The 21,204-nt window shown below is 44.7% G+C and overlaps 1 protein-coding gene across 4 annotated transcripts in view; it reads right to left on the reverse strand.

The window, feature by feature from the left end:
• The window catches only part of EPHB1 (EPH receptor B1), a 387,492-nt gene that overhangs the window by 115,863 nt on the left and 250,425 nt on the right, over nucleotides 1-21,204 (reverse strand). The window lies entirely within an intron of this gene.

The raw sequence follows: 21,204 nt of genomic DNA on the forward strand, positions 1-21,204 counted from the left end.
TGATGAATGTAACTCTGCTTCAAACTGCGCTGTAAGACTAGTGCTGCTACTTACTAGACTCAGTGTTCAGGTCATGTTACAGGGTGGTGCTGAGCAGGCCCGTAAACCTATTTTGTAGAATGGTAAATGTTTTGGGCACTATTTAAAAGGTTAATAAAGATGATCCACAGGAAGCTGTCTGAAGATAACTGTGGAGTTATACAAAACATCACTAATTAATCGGCAGCTTCCTTAGTGTATGGATTTAGAAAGCTTTGGAGCCAGGGATCCTTGCCAATGTAAAAGTGCTAATACCAGCGATAAACTTTTAGGGGAGGATGAGTACTGAACAGCAGCACACACAAACAAATACATTAGGGTATATGTCAAATAGGGTATATGTCAAATAAATGTCAAATTACATTAGGGTTGTACTATAATGTTCAACCACCTCTGCCTAGCAATAGCTTGAAATTATTGCCAACTATCATGACTCTGGTAGCCTACAACAATAATGTCAAGCTTAGTCCAGCTTTTTAACGCCCACCTGGCTGTATCACATGTGACACTGCTATTCCCAGGCTAATTGGCACCCACTGACACATTAGGAACTTTTTTTGCAGGCAAAACTTATTCAAGCCACTAGGATCCAGTGTTCTAAAGAACCTGCTTCTTGGTATCAAACTCCAAGATGCTAATGTGAAGTGATATAGAGTGGGCTGAGGAGCTAAGACATTTGTCTTAATGAGGTGGGTGAGCAGAAATGGGCTGTTGACATGAGTCCAGTGTGAAATCTTTGCATAATAGCTGGTTTTCTTCACAGTGGTATAAAGGTTGGGAAATTTAGAAGCTGAAATAAATTTATGAAGTTAAAATAAAGTTAAGAAGCATTAGTCTGACATGGAATTTTCTCATCTAATCATAATGATGGATGATGCACCACTAAGGACAGGAAAAATCATACAGCTTACTTTCACTTAAACCGTTCTTTTACCTTCTATTGGTTGTTGGTGTGTGATTTGCATAATCAGTGCATGGTAATGTGCTTTTGCATGTAGAATATTCAAAGCTGTGTGACAGCAACTAAAATGGCTTACAAGATTTTCCAATCCCTATCATGACAGGTAGGTACAGGAATAGAAAGGGAGGGGGATAACAAGAAGGAAAAACAGAACATCTCAGAGAAAGCTACTTTGATTCAACCCTCAATTTTTTAAAATGGCTGTTTTTGGATCATTTTTCTTCATTTATTTGAAATACCAGTACACCAATGACAACAATACCTGGCAGGGTCTTTTGATTATCTCCCTAGAAACTCCACCCAGGCCTAATGCTTTTCAAGGCCATCACCCAGAGCTTATTCAACCAGAAGCTACCAATTAATTCATAAATAAGAAACCATTTCCAGCAAGACGTATAACAATGCTTTAATCCTTGCCAATGTGAGGATTCATTAATCAACCAGTTCTTTGTGGCTTGTGACTGTATATTTATAACCCCCCCTCCCCCAACAAAGAACTGCTTGCTCAAATATGGGTGTCGAAATGTGCACTCAAAGCTGAACTGACTCTCTTCCTCCCTCTCTTCCAATCGCAGTTATTCTGTGAAAACACAGCTCATGATTGCTGCAGAACAGATCTCAGGATTACATTATTAATAGCATGCAAAATTCAGTAGGAGAAAATAATATGAAGGGCTCTGCTGAGCTATCCAGAAGGGCAGAAAAGAACATTGACTAAAGCATCATGTAGACAGAAAGGAGACTGTGTATTTGCTACAGTGAGAAATAGGAAATCCAAGCTGGAAAGGAGACAGGGAGAAGAAGAAGCCAGGTCTTACTAATGCAGCCCTACTGAAAGTGCAGCAATTCTCCAAACCCTTACTTCAGACACCTACGGATGCCAGCTTCCAGGTGGGACTTGGGGATCCCCCAGAATTACAGCTCATCTCCAGACTACAGAGATTAATTTCCCCAGAGAAAATAGATACTTTGGAGGGTGGACTCTATGGCACTGTACCCCAATGAAGTCCTACGCAGTGGCGTAGTGGCTAAGAGCAGTGGCTAAGAGCAGGTGCACTCTGATCTGGAGGAACCAGGTTTGATTCCCAGCTCTGCCGCTTAAGTTGTGGAGGCTTATCTGGGGAATTCAGATTAGCCTGTACACTCTAGGGTTGGAGATTCGGACAGTCCGAATCTGGATTTTGACCGAATTTGCACTGATTCGGACAGATTCGGACGAGCAGGGGCCGAATCTGAGCTGTCCAAATCCCATCAGATCCGAATCTTATGGAGCCGAATTGCTTTTTTGGTGTTTTTTTGCGTTTTGGCCTGCAGGGAGCGCATTTTTAAACATATTGGCACCAAAATTTCAGGGTATCATCAGGGGACTGTTCTGATGATACCCCCCACGTTTGGTGCAGTTTGGTTCAGGGGGGCCAAAGTTATGGACCCTCAAAAGGGGTGCCCCTATCCCCCATTCTTTCCAATTAGAGCTAAAGAGATGAGGGCTACCCTTTTGAGGGTCCATAACTTTGGCCCCCCTGAACCAAACTGCACCAAACTTGGGGGGTATCATCAGGACGAGTCTCCTGATGATACCCTGAAATTATGGTACCAATACATCTACAAATGCGCCCCCTGCAGGCACCCCCAGAAATTTGTCCAAGATTCTTTGTTCTGCAGTGACTTAGCTGCATTGCTGTCAATGGGGAATTTCTGATAGAGGGCTGTGGAGTGCACATTTCTCATGGTAAACCCACAAAGCTTTCAGGGTATCTTCAGGAAAGTCTCTGGATGACACCATCCAAGTTTGGGGAACTTTGCTTCAGGGGGCAGTGGGAGATGAGCCCTACCCTTTTTGGGTCCCATAGAATTGAACCCCCTGAAGCAAAGTTCCCCAAACCTGGATGGTGTCATCCAGAGACTCTCCTGAAGATACCCTGAAAGTTTTGTGACCATACCTTCAGAAATGTGCACCTCACAGCCCTCTACCAGAAATTCCCTATTGACAGCAATACAGCTAAGTCACTGCAGTACAAAGAATCTTGGACATATTTCTGGCGGTGCCTGCATGGGGGCACATTTTTAAGGCTAGCAGCACCAAACCTTCCGGGTATCATCTGGAGACTGTCCTGATGATGCCCCCCACGTTTGGTGAAGTTTGGATCATGGGGGCCAAAGTTATGGACTCCCAAAGGGGGTGCCCCATCCCCCACTGTTTCCAATGGGAGCTAATAGAAATTAGTGGCTACCACTTTGGGAGTCCATAACTTTGGCCCCAATGATCCAAACTTCATCAAACTTGGGGGCATCATCAGGACAGTCTCCAAATGATACCCTGAAGGTTTGGTGCTGCTAGCTTTAAAAATTCTAGTTTGTGTTTTTCACCCCTCCTCCACATGAAGCCTGCTGGAGTGAGTGAGCAGTGAAAAACACAAACTAGAATTTTTAAAGCTAGCAGCACCAAACTTTCAGGGTATCATCTGGAGACTCTCCTGATGATACTACCCAGGTTTGGTGAAGTTTGGATCAGGGGGGCCAAAGTTATGGAGCCTCAAAGGTGTCGCCACATCTCCTATTAGCTCCCATTGGAAACAATGGGGGATGGGGCACCCCCTTTGAGGGTCCATAACTTTGGTCCCCCTGATCCAAACTTCACCAAACTTGGGGGGTGTCATCAGGAGTGTCTCCAGGCAATACCCTGAAGGTTTGGTGCTGCTAGCCTTAAGAATGCACCCCCTGCAGGCACTCCCAGAAATTCCCCATTGACAGCAATGGATTGTGTAAATGTAGAACAAAGAACCTTGGACAAATTTCAGGGGGTGCCTTCAGGGGGCGCATTTTTGACATATTTGCACCAACATTTCAGGGTATCATCAGGAGACTGTCCTTATGCTACCCCCCCAAGTTTGGTGAAGTTTGGATCAGGGGGGGCAAAGTTATGGACCTTCAAAAGGGTAGCCCCAATCTCCTTAGTTCCCATTGGAAACAATGGGGGATAGGGGCACCCATTTGAAGGTCCATAACTTTCTCCCCCCTGATCCAAACTTCACTAAACTTGGGAGGTAGCATAAGGACAGTATCCTGATGATGCCCTGAAATTTTGGTGCCAATATGTCAAAAAAATGCGCCCCCTGCAGGCCGGAACGTGGAAAAACACCCAAAAAATAAAAAAACACCCCAAATTCCCAGATTTTCCCACAGATTCGGCCCAGTCCAAATCTGCAAGGTTCAGAATTCGGCCAATCCGAACCCATTGATCCGAATTTGGGCCGAATCCGAATTGGAACGAATCTGGCTGGTATTGACCAACCCTAGTACACTCCCACACATGCCAGCTGAGTGACCTTGGGCTAGTCACAGCTTTTCGGAGCTCTCTCAGCCCCACCCACCTCACAGGGTGTTTGTTGTGAGGGAGCAAGGGCAAGGAGATTGTAAGCCCCTTTGAGTCTCCTACAGGAGAGAAAGGGGGGATATAAATCCAAACTCTTCTTCTTCAAACTCTCTTCTAGGCTCCATCCCCCAAAACTCCAGGAATTTCCCAACCTGGATTTGGCAACCCTACCCCCCCCCCATCTCCCACCAATGGCCAGGGGGACCTGGCAACCCTAGAGGCACCCCCAAGGTGATTAACAACACAAACATGCCTTTAACAATTGAGATGAACCTAATGACAATGCAGATGCACATTATACTGGAAGGCTTCAAATGATCTTCACCATATTTTGGCTTCCCGGTATATTTGGGATGAGCTGCAGTAAATCACCGAAATTGCTGGCAGATGCAACAGCTCCCAGATTGCGGTAAGCCAAGAATAAAGAACTGTTGTGAAGAATAGAATGCACAACTGTTCTAAGAACACTTCACGATCATCTCAATAACTTGGCCTTTCTTATACTCTACCACCAGCTACCACACCTAAACTTATTCAGAAGGGGCTAACCCAGGGGTAGGGAACCTGCGGCTCTCCAGATGTTCAGGAACTACAATTCCCATCAGCCCCTACCAGCATGGCCAATTGGTCATGCTGACAGAGGCTGATGGGAATTGTAGTTCCTGAACATCTGGAGAGCCGCAGGTTCCCTACCCCTGGGCTAACCCAAAGCAAGCATTCTGTTTTGTGGGTGAGTGCAGAGATGCCGAGATGCAACAATTTGCAAGCAGTGTGCTGTGGTGAACCAGAATTAATAAATACTTAAGTTCTACTGAGGGGTATCTGCCTGCTTTCCCTTCCATCTCGATCACTCTCTAGCTAGCCCAGTTCCACTTCCCTCCATGCAGCCTGGTTTGAGAGTAAGCAAGTAATCTAGACTGGGTGTGGCTGGTTCCAGTAGTAAGAGTGGGATTAGCACTGCATGCTCACGTGGAAGGGGGTCTAGGGCAAAGGAAAGGGACGGGGTTGCCCCAGCAGGGAGATGATGGGTCTGGGTGGGTGGGTGGGTGGGGGGAGAATGAAGGTAGAAATAAGGAACACATATATTAAACTATGCTTTTTTAAAAGATCAGACCTTCTCTTAAAAAAAAGAAAAGCAGACTACTTGGGATACTGTAGTTTTGAGCAAAGGAGTGCCAGAGGGAGAAGGTCACTCGTCCCTTTCCTTGCCAACCTTTCCCACACTCAAAATCAGTCTTCCCGAAGCTGTTTCCACCCATCCTTGACTTTCTATAAGCATTTGAGAGTTATATGCCATTAGCTCTTAAGAAAATACTCATCTAAACAGCAGGAACTAAGTATTTGCTGCAGGCTGAATTACTGCTCATGTCCTTCCCTGTTATTCTCACTGCTCTGCATCTGCTGTGGAGGCTGGGACAGAGTACAAGTAAAAAAGTGAAACCTGAAGTTTGCAGGAAGGAACAGTCTCCAGGTATTACTTATTTTCTGTCAGCAGTAGCTATAGATCACTTCTGCAGCCTTGGTTCCCCCGCCTCAGCAACACACAGAGGTGCCCATCCTGATATTTTAGAGGTCAGGAAGTAACCCTGTTATGATATAGGCAAGTAGCACCTTTCCAAAATAGAGATGGCTTAACTAACACCACTCAGTGTATTCACGGTTGAGCTCTTTAGGGACACAGGACACAGCAGATAGGGCTTCCCAACCCATCCAAGGATCCCAGTCCATGAGTGGAAGACCACGAGTCTAAGGATAGATGTGATGCTTTGACCCATTAACATTGGATTCCCTGGGGAATTCACTCCTAGCCTGGTACTTGCACCTGTCATTCCTGCTACTATGATAGAAGACTAGCAGTAAAGCCCATTTTAACTTAACTTATTTAAAATCTATATGTAATTATAATTTTTGTTGTTAACTGCCCAGAGCCCTTCGGGGGTTGGGTGGTATATAAGATTAATAAATAAATAAATAAATAAAATTTTAAATTAAAATAAAATGGAGTCTAGATAGGGGGTGGGGGAGGGCAGGCAGGGGACTGATCAGGCTGGTGTGAGGACTATCGCTTTTCCTGTCCAACCACCTTCTCCCGCCCCCCTCCCCAACTTACCTTTCCCTTCTTCCCCTAGTCTTTGGGATGAGGGAGGGTGAGGGGAATGGAGAGTGTGCTGCCTGAACCGGTGTGTGTGTGGGGGGGGGGGGGTTCATCAGCACAACATTCCACCTCTTGGTGAATTATGTACAAGGATGTCTTATTTGCAGACACACTGAGCATCAGTGCAGCCTTAGGGAGACTGCAGCCTAACTGCTGACAGAAGGGGCTCTGGAGTTTTTCATTGTTTTTAAATAAAGCTAGAAACTGGAAAGAACTGATTTGGATGTATAGTTAGAGGATTCTGGGGAAAAAACACAGTTGAGGGCTGTGTGTGCAAAACGAGTTGGGGAGGGCTGCAAACAACAAATTGAGGGTTAGATTCAGCTCTTCCTTGAATGAATCAACTCTGCCTACTTCTTCCCAGATGCTCCCTGTGCCCTCCCAAACACCATCCTTGAGGGTTGGAGGACCCTCAACAGTCTGGGATGGAGAGGATGTAGAAAGAAGGAGAAAATGGCAGCTATCCTCCTCTCACTGGCAACGGGGAAGGGAAATTTCTGACAACCCTCCCTTCTTGCTGCAACCCCATCTACATCTCATGGTGTTCTTGAGCATCCTACTTGTGGATTTTCTGGGGACATGAGGGCTTCACTGGGAAGAAGGAGGCAGAAAATCCCCTCAAAGAATTTGCTCTATTCGAGGAAAAACTGGAGCCAACACATTACCATTGCCAAGATTTTTTTAAAAATCAAACCTAGGATTCAGGAACCCCCTACATTGATTCAAGAGTTTCAATACACAGAAAAAAATGGAGGTCATGAGGGGCACCTTTCAAGGACAATGAAGCAAAGGATGAGAAAGGTTTATAGCCCAATGCTAGAAAGATGCCCAAACAGATGACATTCACTATTTAAACAACGTGAAGCATCCACATGAATTTGACATCATTTACTAAGGAAGAAGTAGAGAAGTTTCACAGAGATTTTTAAAGGATGATGGTGTTTTTTAGGTTTTATTTTTATGGGGGAAAATTATCTCCAGTAGAATTATTCACTTTTTAAAGCCTGGCATCTGGACATGGCTTACCCACCCTAACGGAGGGAGGGGAAGGGAGGGCTAGGAGTGGCATGCAAGGGAGGGGAGGGAGGGGGAGGGGGCCCGGCATCTGGACATGGCCCATCCACTCTCACGGCGGGAGGGGGAGAGTAGGGAGGGTAGGGGTGGCATGCAAGGGAAGGGGAGGGAGGGAGGGAGTAAGGGGTGGCATGCAAGGGAGGGGAGGGGCACTTTTAAAACTTTTTAAAGTTTGGGGGGAAATTCAACTTTGAAATGAAACATAACATAAACATTACAATTTTGTTTTAAATGCATCATGTCTTGCTTGGAATAAACAAAAAACCCAATTTTTAATTAAAATGTTATAATTAGTGTGTAAGAAAAATGGAGCAGAAATTTAATGAAATTAAAAGACAGGCACTGTTTTTCTCCCCACAAGTTTTCATTGGTATAAATTTAAGATCTATCGGTGTTTTATTTTTAGTCCCTTTGTGTCCACGTACACCCACATGGAATCCATCTCTCACAGCCCCATCACTTCGTAAAGAAACATACTAAGTGTCTCATAAACAGTGCAGTGATTGAGATAATGGAAAGTGCCTCTTATGCTCTGTCTGCTGCATCAGGATATGAGGCATCTCACACAGCCAAGGGGAGGAAATTAACAAGAGCAAGCTGGAGCAACCACTTTGATGCAATTTCCTTGGGAGATAGTGGGCCATCTAATCTTTATTGGAGTCCCTTAACCTATAATTCAAAACACACACAGGTCTCGTGTCCTTCCAGTTATTTCAAATAGTAAAAAAGGACACATATCTATCATGAAATTCCCCTGTGAGTGGCACAAGCACCACGGGGAGTCCTCCAGCAGGACAGGTATAGCCATCATTTTTCTAAAAAAGATGGGCATTCCGAAAACTGCAAGGTATACAAGGTATTTCGCTAGCTTTCCACATGCCTGGCACATAAATCTCTTCCTTCAGGAAACAACTGCATTTAAAATTATCCAATGCAATGATTCAGTGACTCTTAAAACACCCCTGTATAATGAGTTAATATGATTTTTCCAATGGTGGGGGGAGGGAACTGAGAGAATAATGGCTTGATGGACAAACCAAATGATGTGATGTGGGAGAACGGTAATTTTCAGTTCCAACGCTAACATGAAAAGTAGTAAGGAGAACCTCAAATTGGATCAGGGGCATAAGATTGGGGGAAGGGAATTAAAATGTTTCTTTTGTGCCTTTTCCCTAATGCACATGCTGCACTACCTACTATTAACAGGGGGGGGGGGCAGGTAAATGTGTTATACCTCTCTTCCTCCACATGGCTAGAAATAAGTCTGAGAAAAGGTGAAGGAAAACATCTTAGGGGAAATTCAAGAATCACAGCCCCCAAACCAATGCACAGTAGGTAACCTGAGAACTGCCCTAATGGTGGGAGAGATAACCAGTCCATCCTTCAAAGACACTTATTTGAATCCACACAAGCACATGGGATGGCAAAGATCCCCTCACCGGAAGAAGTTTTCCAGAGTAACAGAATATGAACAGATCTCTCCTGTATTGCGTAGTTTTGCCCTCCAAGCATTCATGACTGGGTGAGATTGAAAACAGGAGTTTCTAGGGTCCCAGTTTTCACCCTGAGCCACAAAACTATACCAGCTCTTACAGGTTTTTAACCTAGGTCTAATTTGTACTTCCCCTTCTGGTTTAGGTTTGCTGCCAGTTGACTGAAACAGACGGTAGCTGCAACTGTGATGGAGCTTGCAAGAGTTACAAAACATGTCCCTTGCTGAGCTAACAGGAGGTAAATGGGCTAGATTTAGAAGTGCATATGTCATGAGCCAGCTGCAGGGAACAGGCTACTTACCTGAACATTATTTTGCTTCATGTACATTTACTATAAAGAACATAAAATCACATCTAGGTGCTCAGATTAGGTCACTCTAGAACCAGTTCCATGATGAGAAACAGTTAATGTTCATACCAAACTCAGCCCAATTTTTATTATAATCAAAGATCAAACATAGCAATGATGCATAATCTACCATGCCCATATTAAGCAATACTCAGTACAGGCAATATACAATGTTTAAAGCATAACATAAAATACTGGGTTGTTAAAACTGAGACACAGTTTTCTGCCTTATTGAGTTTTCTGTCTTATTGACCAGTGGTGTAGCTAGGAAGGCCCGGGGGACTTGAGCCCCAAGCGCCACTCCCAATGTTGGGGGTACACTGAACACCCCCGCAACTGCACTCTGAGTTCGGGGAAGGGTGCAGTTCCACCTGACCAGTACAGCTTGCCCCGCCCCCAAGCTTCATGTGGAGTCTTGGAGTGGGGACAGCTGTTTGATGCTGGCTTCAGGTGGTCCAGGTCCAGCTTTAAAGCTCAATCTTTGCCCCACTGAGGCCAGGAATGAACTGAGCCTCTAGCTTTATACTGTTAGCTATACCTTCATGCTCCACCTCTGATAAGGTAAAGTTTGGGAGGCAGAGCAAATTGTATAAAGCTAGATGCTTGACAGAAGCTGGATTCCAGCCTATTGCTTATAATTCCATCCAAGCCTGGCTTCAGCCAGGTTCAAAGGGGGCTCTTGCCACTCCCCTCCACATGGGGATTGGCATGGGAGGTGGGGAGCCGGATGGCTTCACTCCTGACCTCCACGTGAAGATGGGGATGAGACAAGCTTGGCTGGCCCTGCTTCCCATCTCCACCTGGAGATTGGGGGTGGGGTGAGCCCTGCTTGCCCACCTCAACTGCGCCCCATCTCAAATTTATTAGATTATGTCCCTGCATGCCATAGCACAGAATCTTGCTAGCTTTAAAAGGGGATTGGACAGATTTATGGAGAAGTCGGTGTATGGCTACCAATCTTGATCCTTCTTGATCTGAGATTGCAAATGCCTTAGCAGACCAGGTGCTCAGGAGCAGCAGCAGCAGAAGGCCATTGCTTTCACCTCCTGCATGTGAGCTCCCAAAGGCACCTGGTGGGCCACTGCGAGTAGCAGAGTGCTGGACTAGATGGACTCTGGTCTGATCCAGCAGGCTCTTTCATATGTTCTTAAAGGTAGTTTCATCAGAGCTATCAGCAAGGAACAAGGGGATACAAAATTGGTTTGTTCTGTCTATGTATTTAGGCAAAATTGCAGAGATGTACCAAGTTCAGGTTTCTTAATAGAAATGACAGAATAGCATCACATGTTCAATGGTTTTTATCATTCCCAACTGGCATGGACAGTAAAATCATAAGAAATGAAGGCATATCTTCCTTGCAGTAAACCCGATGGAAGGGAATTGAACCAGGCTAAGCAAATGCTCTACAATGTTTAGGACATTCCAAAGTATACAAATAACTTGATAGAATGAAGTTTTCATTACTGTTTTTCACCCAAGATGGAGTTATTTTCCTTCTATTATTTTCAATAATCTTGATTGGAAATTATCTGCAAAGATTAACGTTGTATCTAGCAGTAAACAATCACCACTGCTCAGCTAAAAGGAAGCCTTACAACTCTTTTTTCCTCCGCAACATTGTTTTAAGGGATTTGAGGTTTGTTGAACACCAAATCTATACACAAATTATATTTGCTTTTACTAACTCAGCGACTGCATTATTACAGTAATCATAATAATTTCAAAATACAATGGTGCATCATCAGTGCTCCTGGCCTTTTGCAAAGTAATGTAAGCAAAATGCAGATCCCTGCCACACATCCACAGAGACCGAACACGCCACTTGTTTCTTCCCTGCCCATTTCCTCTACTCGATCTAATGCCAACAAAAGAAAATATCTTCATAGAACCCCCAGGCTTCTAGACATTACAAATCACAGTTATTCCCAGCAAAGCACTGGCGGAACCTGCCAAAGAGTTAACAGAAGTTCCTGCTTTGCATGAAGCTGTCATTAGATTCCCTACACTGTCTCTTTTGCTAGCAATCAAGAAGTCAAATACCAGCCAAAACCATTCATTTTTGTTTCCTTTCGACTCCGGAATTTTTCTTCTGTGGTTATTAAATTTATTTATTTTGGCTGCAATTCCTAGTGGCAGGAAAGGAACAGTGCAACCTAACAGTGTTGCACCAATTGGACTGGGATTAGAGAAATCAATGAGGATATTTAGGGCAATCAATTGGTCACTTGTCAGGCTGTTCCAGCCTTTGCTTTTCAATATCTATAGATTCAGTCCCCAAAAAGACAAAGTGTGGTATCTTATGAGCTGCAGGGTGATTTATGAGCTCCTTTTGTACAGTCTCAACGATTATACTGTTATACGTTCCAAATTGTCTTTTAACATTATGTGCTGTGCATTTTATATCCAACTCCAAATGTAGTGTTCCAAAAGTCACTGCAAAAATACACATAGATACAGAAGAAACAGCGAAGCACGGGTATAGACTTGGGCTACAATATCAAATATATTAATTATGCAGCATGTCTAAATTAACTCAGTGGAAACTATTTCTCAGCAGCCAAACCACATGTGATGCTGGGGATCCAGGATTGTAGCTCCACACATCTAAACAGAAATGCAAAAACCAACTAGAGGAGCCTGCTTCAGCAACAGGATAGGGATGATTTCACCCTCCCTCCATGACCCTGCCATTTCTTCAGTTGAAAATGTCTGTGGCCCAAGTTACTTCAAGCATTTGGTCGGGGAAAAGGGTAGGCACAATACAGATACCTCTCTCTTTCTCTAAGACTTAAAGCACTGGTGGGGAGGATTTCAGACTGATGAAATAGCACATGAGGGAAGAGTTTAAATTCCTTTTCAAAGGGTTGTAGCACTAATCACTATTGGGAGGGTCGGGCTAAATAACACATGTGGAGGTGCAGTCATGGAACTTCAGCATCAGATGAAATCTGGCTCTAGGAGTCACTAATGATGTTTCTGTGCCAGGCCTCCAACACACCATCAGAAAACTTACTCCTTAGCACACAAGAAATACAGGGCAGTGTATTTTTCTTCTCAGGAGTTTGAAGTAGAAAGGGTCACATTTACAGTTCAGGAAATGATGCTGTGGAAGACTTAAACCCCACTTCTCCAGTGCAGTAGACCCAATCCAGATGATTGTACTTCCCATTGCCAAAAAAGGTTTTTCCAGCTCAGCTTGGGCTGCCAATCTCCTGGTGGGGTTTGGAGATTTCCCTGAATCATAACTGATCTCCAGATGACAGAAATTAGTTACCCTGCAGAAAAGTACTGCTTTGGAGGGTGAATCTTCTGGAATTTGCTGAGGTCCCTTCCCTCCCTCTAGACCAGCGATTCCCAACCAGGGTTCCGTGGGACCCTGGGGTGCCATGAGAATGTCCCAAGGGTACCGCAGCAATGCTACTGCCCCCACTCACTTTTGTGGTGTCTCCCTCCGGCATCAGTAAGGATATGGAGATGGCCCAGGGGGCAGGGCCTGTCGCAAGGTCAACAGCCACTTCCCACCCCTCCACCCCCGTGCTTTCCTTCACCCTGGGAGGGGAAGGTGGAGGGTGGCAAGCAGGGGAACTGGGAGGGGAAGGGGAGGGGAGGATGGCAGGGGTACCGTGAGATATGAAGAGTGAGGTCAAGGGTACCATGACGTCGAAAAGGTTGGAAAACACTGCTCTAGACTATACTCAAAGCTCTCGGAATTTCGCAAACCAGACTTGGCAATCCTAAACTCACTTCTGGGGATTTGAATATGGATCATTAATGTCACCTGACATTTCACCAACGTAAACACATTTGAGGTAATGTCCCATTTCTGCTTCAACCTTTCTCTTTCAGATGAGCAGCCTGGCTAAACTTTTGAGTCAAAGTGGACAAGACACTGTGGAGATCTAGGATCAGATCTTCATAAGACAGACTACATAGCCAGAGCTGCATGGAGAGAGGGAAGTGCTTTAAACTCTTGAAATCATATCGTTTTGCAAATCAAAACTGAGCTCCCCATACTGTTATAACCCTGTAATGGAAACAATTGGGCAAAATATGTAGAGGGCAATCTTTTTTCATCGATAGATGATAGCACAGGGGAATGGATAGTGTGAGTCAGTGAGAAGGTTTAAACCTCTTCCCTCCCTATGTGACACTGACCCAAATTGGGGCTGTGCATGACTGTAATGTACCTTCACGAAAAAGAACTTTGATATTTTTTCTTTTCATTTTTACTTGATCTCGCACCTAAGCAATCCCTGACTCATGCTGAAAGAAAGGTTTTCCCATCAGCAACAAACCCTATCTACCTCTCTCCCAGTAACACCTGTAAGGAATTCCATAGAAGCAGAAATAAAAGGCTCTTTGGTGAAAATGGTGGGGGGAAGGTTAGGCGGCTGCCCTTCCCATCAACACCATTGAAACCTTTACAACACCGTTTGTCCAATTTCCAGGGATAATTTAATCAAGTATTTGCAAGTCATTTATCTTCTCTGCTATCTATCTCAGCTTTCCTGCCTCTATTTTAAGCCTCAGCATCTTGCTGCTATATAGGCTATCCTTGGGCAAGCCCTTTCCTTAAGAGTCCCCCCCTTACCCTCTTCTGTTTGGGGAAGGGGGAACACACTTATGCTGTTTCCCCTTTTAGTCCCAGCCATCCAGCCCCAAACATACACAAAGGTGCCCACCCTGCTATTTCAGAGGATTACTATAAAACAGGGTAGAAAATTATTTTGTAAATCCAGAATGTTATACTTTTACACTAAACTTGAAGGCAAAACTGATTTCCTATGCTTACCACTTGTGGCTGCTGGACTCAGTTTTTAATCACAGTTGCATATTATGTGAGTGGGGCTTGCTGGCAAAAGAGCGAGGACTATGCCAATCTTCCACAGACCAACCTACAATTTCAGAAAACTCCAGTGGGTATAGTAGAAGTAAAGCCAAAGCTGACTAGCACCAATGTCTGAGGAATGCCACCTTCATTTGCTTACATACCATGTAGCGTGGTGTGGCTTGGCTTCTCTTGGAGAAAGTCGATTTGGCATTGTTATCTTCCTCAGCAAATGTTTAGCCCTGCTGGAATCCAGAGTAGCTAAGCTGTCTAGCTGCATGTAGGACTGTAGCTAGCCTAGGTGCTCACAACTTTGCAGTCGGTTTCCGGAGGCTGCATCCCTCTGTGCACATGCCTGGAAATAAGAGCCAGTTTAGGTGTCGTCATCTGTTCCACGGGAAGATCACAGGAACTGTATACTCATGACAATAATGCATGCAGACGTAGGAACATTGAAGGGTCCTTTGTTGTGTATGCCTGGTAATTTAAAACCTTCCAAAGGCTGTAAGTTAATGTGGTGATGGAAAGTGCCATCAAGTCATAGCTGACTTACAGCAACGCCGCAGTTAAGAGTTATTTCTCTTTGATAGTCTTGGGTGCTAGTGACACAGTTGGCCAGGAGGAGATACTGTGGGTGGTTCTCTGATACCACTTGCCCAAGGACCCAACTAGAGGCAAAGTGGGAAATAGTCCAAGGTTTGGTTTTATTTGCTTTAGTGTAGCTGTTTGGTTCCCAAAGTTGATCTGACCATTTTCCCACCATCAAATCAAAATCCATCCTCTACAACAGGGGTGGGGAATGTAAAGCCCATGGAATCATTTGGTCTGGCCCTGTCAAGGCAACTGCAGACAGGACTCAAAATTCAAACCTGGAAAAGCAGTTGTGAGTAGCAACATCATCAACACCAGCTAACATCACACGCCTCACCAAAGAGAAGCATTTCCAGCCATCACATTAGGGGCGAGTTAATTAAACAATTGACCAAATATAGCAGGTTAATTTTAATTTTGTGTGATCCAAATGGCCCTTGGCAGAGAAAAGGTCCCCCACTCCTGCTCTACAAGCTCTTTTTTCCCCCATGGCTGAAAGTGTTCTGTTGGAGGAGTTATTTTGTTTAGGAAAACAATTTGCATTGAAAAACATAAGCATGCCCCACTTCCACTTGTAGTCAGATCAGATTTACATCCCCATCCAAAAGGCTGAGGCGGCCAGGGACAGCACCATTGCCATGCCACCACATCACCTTCAGAGGGCTTGCAGGCAGTGCAGGAAGGAAACAAATATCAAAAACTGCCCAGCTGTCTGCAAGCCTTCCAGGGCATTCCCAACTCCAAAGGCCAGTAGAAGCCGACTAGAATTGGCTTCACCCCCAAGAATGCTCCCAACTATGGCAGCGTCCGCCTGGATGCCTACGCAGCTTTGGGGGCCAGGCTGACTTCCGGGATGGATGCCACCAACGTCCGTTGGTGCCTCCCAGTTGCCTGCCTCCCAGTTTGCCCTCTGTGCCAGCAGAAGTGGCAGGGAGGGCAAACTCTGCACTGGCTCCAACAGTCCATTCAACCTTCTCCCTAGGATTGGGCTGTTAGAGCCAGTGCCCTTTCATCTGCATTACAGTAAAATGAAAATCTCCTTCCTCCAAATAAATATAACAGAAGGAGCCAATGAAATTTCATCTTGTGCTGTATTCCCAGAATCTGCGTTGGCCTTTTCAATCTGAACAATTGAGCATCTAAGCAGAATTAGCCTTCTAAACCATGGATTTCAAAGGGTATAGCTTTTTTGAGTATTTCACTGTAATTTACATAATACACTGCTTCCTGATTAGTTATTCCCTCTCCTTGCCTGCCTGTCCCTTTATTTTCATTTATTTACAATACCTTTTATCACAAGATCCTCAAACTTTAAACAAAAAAAAATGATCCTCTGAAGATGCCAGCCACAGATGCAGGCGAAACGTCAGGAGAGAATGCTGCTAGAACACGGCCATACAGCCAGGAAACCACACAGCACCCAAAAAAAACTTTAAACATTAGAAAACCAAACACAAATGCAAATACAGTGCAATACCAAACCAGCAGACTTGTTTCTCAATACATAAACCAATCAGGAGGCTTGACACAACCAAAAAATGTAATAATAAATTTTGGAAAAATCGTAACGCAGCTGGAATTGCCTTGGAGGGATTCCATTACAAAAGTGTTCTGTACTTTACCTAACCCTAGAGTCTGTCTACTTGCCTGCCGCCTGCGGCCCAGCATCCATATCATTTATGCTTTAACTGTAACTTCAGCCTGCCCTCACAATCAATATCACCCCTACCTGCTATCTTCACTGCTTTATTTACGAAAAACAACTGATACTTCCCTCATCCAGGGAAAAGGTTTAATAGTTTATCATCATTATAGCACTGCAATACTGCAACATTACAGCCTATTGCTTATAATTCCATCCAAGCCTGGCTCCTCCCTCTGACCCGGATGGCACAGATTATACTATGGAAGTTACTAAATACCATGCAGCAATTTGCCTGGTAACCTGTTATGAATCTCCATTATAAAGAATTAAGCTACCCATTTATGCAAATCACTCCCAGTAGTCCAGGGCACGTCATTTTGGAAGAAAAGCTGCAGGGGAGGAGCAGGGCCAAGCTCCTCACACTCTCACATGTCAAGGCTGATGAAGAGGAGAAAGAAGAGGGGGGGGGAGAAGAAGGGAAGGAGGACAAGCAAGCCATCCTCTTCCCCATATGGACAACTTGGGGGCCCAGTTAATGGATTATGCTTGTTTATTGGTAATGAAAATTAATCTGAATGACTCTTGTCAAAATAAATGAACAAAGTGCATTTTGTAATAGCGTAAGCACGGATTTCTATTACTACTTAACTTGCTAATTTGCACATTTCTCTAATCTGCAATGTGTCTCCATTATTATTACAAATTAGCATCCCTCTCCTATAATTACAGTCTGTCTGCCTACATCCCCCAGCAGCTTCAGTTGTGTGCATCAGCTTTCACTTCCTGTCCTGAACCGTTTGACACCACTGCTGATGGATGTCAAAGCTCTTAGATTCCACTCCCATTAAGATGTAATATTTCTCTTCCTTCCCAAGCGCTAAGAAGGCACACTCCCTAAGTGGTCTAGCACTAAGTCCATGTTTTTGCCAATCACAGTGAGAGTGTGTAAAACCTGTAAAAAAAGGCTAAAGAGAGGCGAAAGAAATTGGTCAAAGCTACAGTGGCACTATTATCACATACATTTCATGCCAGCACGGGTGCCAAGTTAATGCTATAGTTATTATAAGTGAAGAAAGGTAACACTACTTCAGTAATGAACCTCCTGTGTCAGCATACTCAATGCTTGCGGAAGGCCTCTTTCCTGCCTTGAACTTAGGGGATAACTGTTTTTCTAGTTCTCAGCAGAAGATAGATTGGATAGTGCTGACTGGCCAGCCTGGGTGTCAGTCAAGGAACTACCTTTTCTTTTCTCTTTCTCCCCACCCACATTTTTTTCCAAAGCAGGGTTCTGCACAATGTGGAATGGCTGGCCCTTGTATGAATCCCAATGTCCTTCCCTCTCCGAACAAATTCTGACAATGAGAATATGCCTATTTCTCCTCAGACTCACACATCCACTGCCCCTTCCCTCATCACAAATGCAGCTGAGACTGAAGATTACTCACAAGGATGGGTTTCTTCTTTCATAGTTGTGCTCCTTCCATCCTAAGGTTCCCAGGGCTGCCATGCACTCACTCTGCTTTAGCCAGAAAGCAGGGAGTGCTGAATGGCAAGCAAGAGGCCAAATCTTAGAGAAGCTTTCCTCTATATGGCAAATAAAACCTTACAGGATCAAGAACTTTCTCTTCTTCCCATTCTAACTCTTACAGCCTGTGGCCTCCATTCTTACCGCTTTTCATACTATTCCCAGGCCTAATTTCAACGTGGTATGAAAAGGCATCTTACTTTGCATGCATCTAGTATCTAATTGAACCTGGGCACCCACCCACTACTAAATGGGCACTGTTAGTAGACCATAGATCCACAGCCTGAGTGAGGATGGAACCGGCATGTTAATACTAATTTCAGACACATGCAACACTACACAGGTAAATTCTTGGTGTGAAAAACTGTGAAGATTGCATCACATTATAATTAAGTCTACTGTCAATTCTCTTTTTTTCTTTTTCTCCCTCCTGCACCCCATAATTCTGCTGGCAACCTGACTGCTCTGCCCCTCATCTTTTTCCTCACACATTGGCTTAGCCAGACTGAAGTGGCTCCAAGGCCCCTGCCTCTTCTGACTGGCATCCTTGACTGGGACAGCCTCCTTTCTATGGGGAAGTTCCAGCACCAAATCCCTGCCAGGGCTGGAAACAGCCCCTCTTGCTGCAAAATCCCAGGCAGCAGGTAAGAGCCCTGAACAACCATCTCCCCACCAGCCCCTAGCCATAGCAGTAGTGGAGATGGGGAAAGCTGCACTGGGCTCAGCCCCACTGGAGGAAGCTGTGCTGGGCCCAACCATGCCAGCTATGGGGGAAGCTGCTCCAAGCCTGAGACACAGGAAGCTTTATACCAGCACAACTAGCAATGGGGGGGGGGGTGGAGAGTGGATGCTGGCAGCAGAAGTGCCTTGGAGACTCACCTCCCACAGCGGCTCACCAGGAGCTGCTCCACGCAGGAATGCACCAGGAACTCATTTCCATAACCCCACTATTGACATCTCACCCAGAATTGCAATGGTGGGCCTGCTGAAGCCACCCCCTGCCTTCTAGCCTGGCCAGCTGTGGCTCCCAGCCTGGTCCCACCCGAGGTGAGTACATTGTCTGCATTTGTACAGAGAACTTTTTTTTAATTTGGGAAAGATTTAAACTCTCCAATGTTTTTTAAGATGCCAGTGCAGAGGCGTAGCTCCAAGGGAACGGGGGGTACGACACACCAGGCATGCACCCCTGTGGGAGTCTGGTGGGGGCATGGTAGGGGCGTTCCAGGGGCATTCCAGGGTGGGTCAGGGGTATTCCGGGGCAGCGTCGGAGGACGCACTTGTGCACCGGGCGCTTTCCCCCCTTGTTACACCTCTGGGTCAGATTTTTCTGCCAACTCAATGCACATGTAACCATGATGAACAGATTTACCTATCCACATATAGAGGGCACACTTGGATTTGGATAGATTCTGTCGCTACATCTTCCCCCTTGATATTATATTATAACCAAATACAATAATATATAAAATAAAAATAAACTAAACATTTAAACTAAAAAACAAAAATATACTGTTTATAAAAATGATCTTCACTGGTTAGTACTGTTTATTACACAGTGTTCATTATAGACTCACCTATCTCTAGCACTTGTTCTGGAGTTTTGGGTTTTCTAGTCAAATGCCTCAATACTGGTTCATCATGGATATATAATATGACCTCCTATTGATAGTCACATTCCTCTTGATTGCATATATTATCAGTCAGCTGAATAAAACTAGAAGCAGGATGTGGAATGGCTTAAAACAACTTTAGTAAAAACAGCAGGAGAAAATAAGAACATAAGAAAGGGCCTGCTGGATCAGACCAGAGTCCATCTATTCCAGCACTCTGCTACTCGCAGTGACCCACCAGATAATTTTGGGAGCTCACATGCAGGATGTGAAAGCAATGGCCTTCTGCTGCTACTGCTGCTCCCGAGCACCTGGTCTGCTAAGGCATTTGCAATCTCAGATCAAGGAGGATCAAGATTGGTAGCCATACATCGACTTCTCCTCCATAAATCTGTCCAAGTCCCTTTCAAAGCTATCCAGGTGAGTGGCCATCCTAATTCTTACCACTAGTCCTAATTCTTCCCCCCAGGATTTTCAGTGTATGCCCCCTGGTTTTAGTACTGTGAGAAAGAGAGAAAAAATTCTCTCTGTTAACATTTTCTATCCTATGCATAATTTTATAGACTTCAATCTTGTACTACAGCCTCTAAGAGCCAAACTAGACATGATGTTGTCCTCCTGCCCGCTATGGGGATGCGGTCACCATTTTAAATTGATTTTAAAATGCCATGAGGGCCTGATCCTGATGAGCCCCCAGCACAGAAGGCCGCGGTGTTCTTGTTTCCTTCACACACACTTTGTCAAATGCCAAAGCAGCTCCCCACCCCAACCCACAGCTGCTTTGGCACTTGAAGAAGAGCAGGGGTAGATCAGCACTGTGCTACAGCCCAGTCAGGATGGCTCCTCGTGGCATTTTAAAATTATTTTTAAATAATGGCATCACCCTCCAGGCAGCCATGAAGATGCCGTCATTTCTAGTTTGGCCCTAGGGCTTGTTTCAGAAAGAACTAAGGTAGTGTGGTTTGTGGGGAAGTTCACAAATTACCAATTTCTTAACACTAACATAGAAGCAAAGGTGTCCAAAGAGTACTTTCTGTCAGTATACTCATGAAAGCTTATGCCTGTGCACTCTGCAAATCTCACCATTATTTCTAATTCTGTTTCGCTTCTCTCAGATACTGTTCCTTGTCTTGTCTATCGGCTCTTGTACACTCAGTGGAACAGAGCATTTCTACTGCATGGTGCAGACAACAAAATAACGTGTGAGCCGCTAATTATACCTAAAGATATTCTTGGCCTGCCACAGAAATAGAAGTTGTTCAATAGCCAGAGAGCTAAAATGACTGGAGGATCAGACATATTATCTAACTTTTCCAAATCAATATTACACAGAGAAAGCATTGGCTTTGACCCAGCCTTTCAAATGTATTTCTGCATTGTCTGAAACTCTGATCTGCTAAAACACAAGAAAACAGCAATGGACTCCTGAACATCTGAGAAGCAGCAGTCTAAACACCATCAAACAAAATGGTCTAAGAATGATGGACAGCTGCAGTCTGACCAAGAGTGTTGCATAATGGCCTGTGCTATGGAAAACACTCTGCTACTTTGCAAAAAACCT

Source organism: Sphaerodactylus townsendi, linkage group LG08 (genome assembly GCF_021028975.2).
Source record: "Sphaerodactylus townsendi isolate TG3544 linkage group LG08, MPM_Stown_v2.3, whole genome shotgun sequence".
In the NCBI taxonomy this organism is placed as follows: Eukaryota; Metazoa; Chordata; class Lepidosauria; order Squamata; family Sphaerodactylidae; genus Sphaerodactylus; species Sphaerodactylus townsendi.